This window comes from Anthonomus grandis, chromosome 8, assembly GCF_022605725.1.
Source record: "Anthonomus grandis grandis chromosome 8, icAntGran1.3, whole genome shotgun sequence".
Classification (NCBI taxonomy): Eukaryota; Metazoa; Arthropoda; class Insecta; order Coleoptera; family Curculionidae; genus Anthonomus; species Anthonomus grandis.
In genome coordinates this window covers 963,367-974,626 of record NC_065553.1, presented here as the reverse complement: position 1 = coordinate 974,626, position 11,260 = coordinate 963,367, and the positions used below count along the sequence as shown (strand labels likewise).

Sequence of the window (11,260 nt, the reverse complement as noted above, 5' to 3'; positions counted from 1 at the left end):
ATTACCGATCTTTTTTGGAAAAAGCCATGTTGGTTAACATCAATAGCTTCTTTGACCTTAAAGAATAATTGTTTTAACAACAAAGATTCAAAAAGTTTACCAAAGTGACTAAGTAGGGAAATAGGCCTGTAATTCCGTACATAAGTTTTTTCTCCAGATTTAAATACTGGCACAATTTGAGCTGTTTTCCAAATATTAGGAAAAATGCCGCTGGATAAAGATTGATTATACAAAATATGCAAAGGCTCGCACAAGCTAGGACAAGACTTCAAAAAAAATGAAGGAAAACCGTCTGGACCAGGTCCCTTTTTAGGATCCATAGATATAAGTGCGGATTTAATGTCATTTATATCAATATTGTTAACTACAAAACATTCTTGACATTGACTAGGCTCAATTAAAGTTGGTGTATCAGAAGGTTCAAATACTCCACTAAAATACTTAGAAAAGAGTTCACTAATGTCAACACAATTCGAAGCTTCCTGATCATTAAATTTCATTTTTATTGGTAAGCTTTTAGTGTTTTTTTTGTTGTGAAAAAATGACCAGAAATATTTAACGTCTTTGACAATGTTTATTTCTGTTTTATAAATATAATCTTTGTAATCATTGCGTATATTAATCTTTACTGTTTTGCGTAAATTTGAAAAGTTGTCGTAATCAGATTGTCTTCGGTACAGTTTCCACATTTTATGTGCCTTTTGTTTATTTTTAATTAGATAGATTGTGTGTTTGGAAAACCATAGAGGGTATTGTCCCTTATTGATCTTAATTCTAGGGATGTGGTTAATAACAATGTTATCTTAAACAGTATAAAAACATGCAATGTTAATATTTACATCTTTAGATAAAAATAATTTGTCCCAATGAGTAGAATTAATAATTTCATTGATAGTGTCGTAATTGGCATTATTAAATTTTAACTTGGTATATGAATTACTAATAATGTTTTTCTCCGATATTAAATTAACATTTATATCCAAAGACATGTGATGGCTATCTTCAGGCACAAATGGATCCATACTTTTATTTACAATAACTTTTGTAGAATTAGAAATAATAAGATCCAGAATTTTATCACGAGCATTGAAGACGTGATTAAATTGCTTTAGATTATTAAAGTAAAAAGCATCAGAAAATGCTTTGCTGCAAGGATCAGTGGCGTTGATAGGCAATAAATCCTTAACATTCGGTTTTTGTGACCATATTAAATTAGGTAGATTAAAGTCACCCATTATTAAAAAATAACTATTAATATTAGTGCTTATAATATTTTCTAGTTTAGACAAAAAGTTTAGATAGTTATTTACTGCCGCATGAGTTGGAATATAAACAGTGCATAAAAATAATTTTCTGCCCCCCTCTATAGTAACGCTCACCCATATGTCTTCGATTATTGTGTTATAATTACACCACTTAGAGACAAGTTCCGTGTGGTATACGTCACGAATCGCCAATAAGACACCGCCACCATCACTTTTGCCACTAATGTTAGCGTTCCTATCAAGTCTAAAAACAGTATAGTTGTCAGGAAACAGCTCCGAGTCCAGAACGTTGGGATTTAACCAAGACTCGGTTATTGAGATACAGTCGTATAGACAGGTGCAGGCAGACTGATAAAAGTCTACTGTCTTTGTCCTAAGGCCTCTGGTGTTTTGGTAGTAAATAAAAAATTGCTGAGACGAAGTCATTAAAAAAAAGAAAAGTTGTAAGTTGGCACAAGAAATTACAAAAGTACTAATTAGAAGATATGGTTTATAGTGATGCTAGCAAGGAAGACAGAGTGTGCTCATTAATAATATTAATGGCTTTGCTATTCTCGTCCCTCTTTATGAAAACTTTCATTTCTTTCACCCAACAAAATTTGAAGTTAGAATTTTTACAAAAATCCCTAGCTTTCTTGTGAAGTTGCTTATAGTAGGGTGAAAGGTGTTCGTTAACAAATATTTTTGAGCCATGTTCAAATCCTAAGTCTGTTGCCTTTAACCCGTGATTTCTTTTCAATTTAGCGGCATTAATAAATTCGTTTCTTTTAGCTGCGGATGAGAATTTGACCACTATGTTTTTGGGTTGGGTTGAACTATTTGTACCCTTAGCATATCTGGCAACCCTATGACATGATACGATATTGTCATCTTGAATGTTACTCCCAATGAAAGAACCTAACTCCTTTACGAGAGTGAGGACGTTTTCCTGTTTCTTCTCGGGGATGCCACATAATTCAGCATTATATTTACGACTATCTTGCTGCATTAATTCAATTTGGGACCTCAAAGACATACACTCCTTACGCACTTCGATCAATTCGTGCTGCATGTTCCCCACAGTCTTAGATAGAGTATTTACTTTCTCCATTTGGACTGAGAAATCGTCTATCTTCCCACTAAAAAAGTTTAGCGAGTCCGTAAATCCCGACTGAGCTGATTTTAAAGCTGCTACATCAGACATAATAAAGTTGACCTTTTTAAGGAGCTCCTGGAGAACCTTTTCATTGACCCCCGTAGAAGCGCCAACGACCTTGGTGTTAGTAGCAGAGCAGTCCCTGCAAAACCATTTAATTCCTGACTCCGGTGATAAATCATTGATGGTCGCCGGAAGCCTGACGCACTTGAGATGAAACAGGCGGCCGCACTGACCTCGACAATCGATGCCCGGATTTGTTCGACTGATAACAGTAGAACAACCGGAACACGAGCCGCTAGGCATGGCCACCGAACATAAACTAGAATCTTGTTCTTTATACTGTGGCATGGCGTGTTGAAATAGATGATTTTAATAAGAAATATCGATTTAAATAACTTCAGTTATTGCTCACGCCCTCGCCGGAACTATTTTTTTTTTTTACAGAACTCAAACCACTGATACGATACACTGTTACGATTCGAATGATTAATTAAACAAATAAAGTTGGGAAAACTCTTCGTATTTAAGGAGCGCGTGTTTTCTACGTCCGCTCGCCTCACATCGAGTCGCGTGAACATTTAATTGAATTATTTTTGTTAACGTATTCAATGAAGAACTAAACCATAAGGGTTATGACTTTTAGAGAAATCTGGCAACTATACCCCTATTCATCAAATGTCAAATCTGTTATGTGTACGTTTCTAATAATAGCTTTTTTATTTTTTTTTGTACCTTTTACTGTTTGTTCAATATTTATTATTATTTTTAAGATAATTCAACCGCATATTAACAAGCAGTTTGTCTGGAAAGTTTAGGTCATTTTTAGGTTAACTCTATGGGATGTACACACGAACTTATAACTATACATGGACTGCCAATTCAATGAAAAGTAAATGACCACTACTAGGGGGCAGCCATTGTGCGTGATTGTGTCCTTTCGATGTTGGTCACTCTGACAAATTTTAATTGTGCCAACTGTAGGGAAACAAAACATCTAAAGTTTTTGAGAGGTTATGTTTACAAAAATACAAAATAGAAAGTTACATATCAGTGCCATATATATTTGTGTTCTGTGATCAGTGCTGTGAATACCATAGAGAAAACAAGAATAAGGAATTTCTCTTCTTATTTTCTCTATGGTGAATACTGTGGTAGTAGCAGCAACCACCGGTATGAAGGTTGAATGTGGCGGGGCGGAATAGTCTGCCACCCAATATGGCCGATTGAATCTGATTGTCTAATTTTTGACGTACATCAAATATGAAAATAGTGACATTTTAACTGTCGTATTTGACGATTGTCTTTTTTAAGTTTTTTTTGGGTGGAAAACAAGCCAAGCCTCATGATTTTCTTCCAATTTAAAGTTTTTAAGTAATTTTATAGCTTTTTGTAGTTTTTTTGAGTTCTGGGTTGATACATTATTTTACAAACGTGCCAACATCGAATCATTGTGCAACTACATAGAGCAGGAGAAATGGTAAATTTCAATTATGACATACCTAAGTGTTTTCTAATAATGTTTAGGTGTATCTTGGATGTATTATCATTTTCCAGGATATAATTATAGATTTAATCCTATTTTGGGAATATCTATGTCACTGTTCTCAATTTAACTTTTTTTTTACAATTCAGTTTTAATTCTTGAACCTTCACTGGGAAAATATGAAGTATTTCCTTTTCCTTGTCTTCATCTAGATTAAGATATTCATGCAAATATCCTTTATTCACTAGTTTATATATGAGGAATTGCCCAGACAGTCACAGAAATCATAAATTTTTTTAATTGCCATTGAATCCATCCTTACAAAAATCTTGTCTGTAAGTCCGACTAAAAATGTTTGCTCCAAACACTTTTCTGGTTCTTAAGTAGAAATGATATTCACATGGAGTATAAACACAATACCTATTTGTTCAATTTAACGAAAACAGATTGAGATATACTTCTCAAAAACTGATTTCCCTAATCGACTTAATCCACCTTAAGTTATACACATTTATGGATGGATAGCCTTGGTCATTTAGTCAATTTAGAGAAAAAGTTTTGGTTGGTTTATAAATATTTAAAGTATAAAATCAAAAGCCAACTTCAAAACCACAACAACAATCTTTAAGTATTGGTCATTCTAAAAAACAGAAAAATATTTGACAATAGGGGTGGTAAGATCAGATTTTTTCCTTTATGGGATCAGGTGCACCTGCTCCAGTTCCGGCTGTGAACCTAGCTCCGTTAATCAGGTGCACCGGGCTGAACCAAGATTCGAACTATGCTTTTTATTTTTATGACCCTCTCCTATTTACTGTTCCCACCTTTTAGTGTTATAGTTAAAATTAATAAAAATAAAAGATTTTTAAATAATATTCACATGAGTTAGGTATTATTATTATTATTAACAAAAATTTTACATTCTATGTTCAATTATAATTAATCATCCTGTTAGGTAGGTATATGTATGAATTTATGAAAGCAAATAGCGAAATGGCGAACTAGGTTCAAAAGAGCAGGTGCAGGTCTTTTATACCATCACTATTTGACAATCTAAAATGCCTTTAAAAAAACAAAAATCTTGAATATCCTCATTTAAAACTCATGATTCTACACCTACACAATCAGAATAATTTTGTTTTTTAACTTTTTAGCTAAGATTTTAGTATGTAATATCTTATTTTTTAAAATACCTAAATTACCTGAGACATTTTGATAGTAAATGCTATGCTTTTTACAGTCCAATTTTATTTTTACTGACCCATAATTAAATGCATATTATTAGCTTAAAGTAAAATTATGGACTAATATCAAATCCTTTACGGTATTATTTAGAACCTTAATTGTAATCATAACTAATGTGATAATCAATACTTACTAATAATGAAAACTTATGTATTTTGGATCATTAGGATGAAATACTTTTAGGAGATTTAATTTTAATCCGATAGAATATATAATATTGTATACACAATACACTGTCTTAATCTGTTTTCTTATGTTTCATGTTACATACTTACTGGAGACAACCCCACTGACTTGTTTCATCTTTACCTTGTGATTGTGACTAATCAAAAGTCATATTTTGTTTTTATTTGCTTATACTAAAAAAATAAAATGGAACAAACATGCATATTAACTCATACATATGTATTTGTGTTATATCTAGTCATTATTAATTAACTTATTTACAATGAAAAGCCATATTTATTTCAAGAGATTTGAAGGTTCAGTTTCTGTCTTTATAAGAGCTTATATTTTGTTTTCCATAATTTGTGGATATATATTATTTTATTGCAATTGTATAGATGGTTAAAAAATATATGTTTAATTTTTTATTTAGGTATGTTTGTTACATATTTCTTATCATGTTTTATACACTTATGGAAACAAAAAATAGCAGGTAATTTTTTTCTGAAACTCCAGAAATTAGGATTTTCAGTTAAAATATGTTTTATACCTGCAACAATTCTATTTTTTACATAAAAGGTGTTATTAATACCATACTTACAGTTTGCAGTATTTCATTTAGAATATATTGTAACTTTTTTATGCATTTTAAAATCCTTTGTTAAATTTATTTTAATTCATCTTAAAATAAAACATTTAAAAAAAAATTTAGCTTTGTTTTTTTTTTATTTAAAATTTAGTCCCATATCTATCGGGCCAATTTATAATTCTTGGTAAGTATCTACAGCTAAACATCTTAAATAAGCATTGTCTTAAGAACCAAATTTAAATTAAATAATATTTTAGTTGATGTGTTAATTCTTGATTAAAGTGATGAGGGATGTCTGAGATGCAATATTTTTATTTTTTCTCAACATTTAAAATTAACGATTTTAATTAAATGTGGGTATTTCTAAAATGATAAGCATATTGTTTTTTTTTAAATAAAATAAAATTCAATTTAAATATATCTCATCACTCGTGAGTTAACGCATCAACTTTGTAATGCAACTGCAAATTACTTGAAATTTAAATATCAGGCAATAGATCAAGCTTAAATTTCCCGCCACATGCCACCCAAGATGGATGCCCCCGTCTTTGTCAACAACGTCAATAAAGCTGTCAACAGAATTTCTGTCTGTTCATTAGGCAACACACATTTCTCTATATTTGTGTTCTGTGGCAGCAACGTGAATTCTTGCCTTATCTGAGATAAGCTTTCGCGACCTAAGAAAAGTCTTTTCCTCACGACTAACTTGGGTGGTGCTTGTTTATAAAAGGGTAAGTTGAGCATAACTGATTTATAGCTTGATTTTTCTTTATATGCTTTCGTTTTGACTTTTTTGAGATATTTTTTGGCTTCTAATTGGGTAATTAATAAAATACATTAATTTACATCCTTTTACACAATGAGTGACACAGGGGGGGACGGATCCCCCCCATCTAAACAACCAGTATCCAAATCAAATGTAAAATCTTTGGGAAATATTCCTTGTAACTTTGTTATTAATGATACTAGTAAATGTGAGTTAAACGTGAACCAAATAGATCCAAGGTCGTCAGAGTCACATTCCTCAATAAATAACACAGTCTTTTACTCAAAAACAGATTCCGGTCCCTTTGTTGTTTACTTGGAATCTACAGAACAGGTTGGCTTCAATATAGGAAAATTCAATAATATTAAAATAGCAAGAGACATATTTAATTTAAATTTAACAGACATTAAAAAAATTAATAATAAAGGACTAAATAGAATATCCATTGAATTTACTAATTTTCGGTCAGCCAACGATTTTATTAAAAATAAAGTTCTTATAAATAAGGGTTACAAAATATTTATCCCATTTAACTTTGTTACATGCAAAGGAATTGTACGACAAATAGATACTGACATATCAGAGGATGAAATTATAAAAAGATGCAGTGCAAATGGAGATATTGAAATTCTTAATGTTAAAAGGTTAAATAGAAAAGTAATTAAGGATAAAACAACATCTTATGAACCCACAGGTTCCGTTTTGTTCACCTTTAAAGGTATCCTTCTCCCAAGATCTATTAATTTATATAGACTAGAAAGACCTGTCACAATATATGTTTCTCCAGTGACCCAATGCTATAGATGTCTACGTTTTGGACACACAAAAACAAACTGCAAAGGCCGGGAAAGATGTTTTAACTGTGGACTGGAGGAAAATCATTTGGATGATGAAAATGGATATTCATGTACCACACAATGTTTCTTTTGTAAAGAAAACCAAAAATCAATTTCAAAAAAATGTCCAGAATATGTAAGACAAAAAAATATTAAGGAACTGATGGCTTTTGAAAATTTAACTTTCCATGATGCAAATGAAGCATGCAAAAAATCTTATATCACCAAAGGAGAATTTGTTTACAATCCAAGTGACTTTCCCAACACAATATTAAGAGACAAATCTCAGTACCCCCAAAATTCAACACCTATTACACCCTCCCAAAGAAGAACCCAAAACATGAACAATAGCACTATTAAAAGGGCATACTCTCAAGTTGCTACAGTTAATAACAATAAAAAAAGAATAGTCCAAAAAGGATACGACAGAAAACTCCATGAAGAAAGCTTATTTTTTCCTAACTCTAGACCTAAAAAATCTGATCCTGACCACACTTCTCAAATTCAAATCAATTCACAGTCTTTCTCGTGCTCAAATTCTTCAAGTCCTTCTCAAGTAACTTCTCAAAAGCCTATTAGTGCACAGCATAATTTCAATTTACCTTGTAACATGGAAACATGTATACAATTTGTTATGAATACAACAAATGATGATTATCTTGACACCCTAAAAAAACTCATATTATCCCGTCAAAACCCAGATCTAGAAATGGATCTGGAATTGTCAGACTATTAAATAAATACAATTAACACACAACATTTAATATCTCCCACACAGATATTTAAAATTAAAAAATTATACATCAAATTCAATCTTAAAATTATACAGTGGAATATTCGTAGCATTAATTCCAATAGGGATAATTTGATATCATTAATTCATAGGGAATCACCAGATATTTTATTCCTAAATGAGACTTGGCTCAAATCACATTATAATTTTACTCTGCCAACATATAATATAATCAGGGAAGATCGACCAGATGGTTATGGTGGGATTGCAACCTGTATTAAAAAGAATATCATTTATAACAAATTAAAAACCTTCAACTCTGACTCGACCCAATATATTACCATTCAACTAGGTAAACTTTACCTTATAAATATATATGTCAATACTGATAAAAATATTACTACCAACTTATTGGAAGACCTAATACAGGGTGTAAACATAGAACAAACCATTATAATGGGTGATCTTAACTCACACCACCCTTTATGGGATGATTCTCCTGTCAACAAAGGGGGAAAACTAATTGCAGATTTTATCTCAGATAATAATTTGGTGGTAATCAATGATGGCTCATGTACATTGGTACAAAGTCCAAACTCATATACTAGTGCTCTTGATTTAACTATGGTAAGTGGTATATTGGCAGTAAACAGTTGCTGGAAAGTCATACATGACTGTGCTAACAGCAATCACTACCCGACCTGTTTAGAACTAAACCTATCGCTAAAATTCAACGCAAGGAAAATTTTTACGGCACCTTTTATGGCCAGAAACCTTAATAAAGCGAACTGGCAACTTTATCAAGATAATATAATACTAGAAATAGACGTAGAAGACCTTAATATGACCTATAATGAATTAATGGACATCATGGATAGAGCGGCTGATATTGCTATTCCTACTAAAAAGTGTGGTGTTTCTAAGAACATTGGCAATTCGTGGTGGGACAAAGAATGTTCTACCTGGATCAAAGAAAGGAAAAATGCAATAAATAACTTTAATAATACCCCTACATTAGAAAATTACCTTACTGCAAAAAAATGCATAGCAACTACAAAGAAGAGACTTAAAATTAAGAAAAAAGAAAAATTTAAGCTTTTTTGTCAAACACTCAACAGAGAGTCAAATATTAGATATGTGTGGAATAAAATTAAAAATTTTTTAAATAATATAAATAATACTTCAAGCAACTATAATATTTCAGATGATATTAAAAAAGAAATTCTCCAAAATATGTCTAGTGTGAATCTGGTCCCAATTTTGTTGTCTTGCAACAGTAAAAACAGTGTTACTCCATTTTCTTTAAATGAATTTAACAACGCATTAAGCAACATAGTTTTAATAAATATCTTAACCAGAATTCAAGTGAAACTGAACTGAGAGTGTTCCTCAAAGCATAAAAGGCATGAATGGATAATAACACATTTTTTACTCCTTGTCTAAATTTACAAAAAAAATCAAGGTTTTTCATACTTAGAGGTAGGTGTTGTAGATTTTCTTCCCTATATACCAATAAGAATTTCTTGTTAGCTTGGATCATGGGAGAGGTAAATATTACCCAAACTTGTATACTGTGTGGATTTGAAGTGGACAATAACGAATGTTTATATTTATAAGTTAAGCACAGAAAGTGTAAAATTATGAATGAAGACAGTTAATATCATGAGAAATATATAATGGCTTATAGTGTTTCCTTAGCCTCACTCTAGCCAAATACGTCACTGCCCTCTTTTTCAAAGATGTGAAAAAAATATTGGGCATAAAAACCCCAGAAAATTACCAAGCAAAGCAAAACAAGCTGAAACAATTTTCTTGGTAAGATTAGCTATGTGCGTGTTAAACTTTAGGTTATTAACAATGTGTACTTCCAAAAATCCGCGACTACTTTGCTTCTTTATCTGAGTACTGTCTAACCAGATATTATTCAGGGTGCAATGAAGCTCCAACACATTAGTCTTTGTAATATTCAACACCAAACTTTTTACATAAGACACTTACCAGAATGGTATATAAAATTGGCCAACTAGAAAAAGAAAATTTGATCCTTAATCTCGAACAAATATGTATCTATGAAGAAAACATATGCCCCTTTTGTGTCTTACAATCCTGACACATTTTTCAGAGACATTTTGCAAAAAAACCTTGGACTACTCCTCTAACAAATAATAAAATTTAGACTTTTGTAAAGTAATAGGCTCTGGAAAAGATAGGGCAACCTCAGAAGTTATAACTACTGATTTAGGTATACCCCAAGGAAGTAATCTTTAACCTATAAATGTAAATCAATGACATAGAATTGTACACATTGTATTGTAAAATAACAAATTATGCAGATGATAGTAATTTATTAATGACTGCTGGTAGTATAGACGAACTCTTAAAATACACAAATACAACAATGACAAAAGTGCATGAATGGTTTACAAAAAATATATTAATTCCTAATAGCCTTAAGACAAACGTGTTGTTTAAAACTAATCACTATAGATTAGAAACCCCCTGAATCTGTATACTACTCTTGTTTTGAATCTCACATTAGATATGGAATAATTGTTTAAGGGGGTTGCAGGGATATTGAGTAAATATTTGTATCTCAAAAAAGAGCATCAAGAATAATGCTACAAGTAAGAAAATCTTGTAGGGAAAAATTTAGAGAAAACAATTTGCTTACTGTTTCTGCCATTTATTTACCAGAGTGTGTGCTTTTTTTCAGAAAGAACAATAACCTCTTTAGAGATAATATACCATAAAACGTCTATGCTACCAGAAATCTTAATTATAGCTACCCAAACCACAGATTACTACTCATGCATCAAATTTTACAATAATCTTCCCTCTAACATAAAACGTGTGGAAGAACTGAATTCATTTAAAAAATTAGTGTTTAATTTTCTCTTAGGGATTGAACCATATAGCGTTAGTGAGTACTCGAATAAAAGTGTGTAAAATAGTTAAAATGAGTTTGTTGTCTTTATGACTCTATTAGTTTTTATGTTATGTAACATAATTCTGTAATAAAGAATATTTATTATTACTACTA

General features: G+C 31.3%; 1 protein-coding gene across 1 annotated transcript in view; it reads left to right on the top strand.

The window, feature by feature from the left end:
* The first annotated feature begins 6,478 nt into the window (after positions 1-6,478).
* Positions 6,479-11,260, top strand: part of LOC126739502 (uncharacterized) — a 77,205-nt gene continuing 72,423 nt past the window's right edge. The window contains exon 1 of the mRNA XM_050445215.1: positions 6,479-6,616. The gene's annotated coding sequence lies outside the window, so the exon portion shown is untranslated. The remainder of the gene's footprint in view (positions 6,617-11,260) is intronic.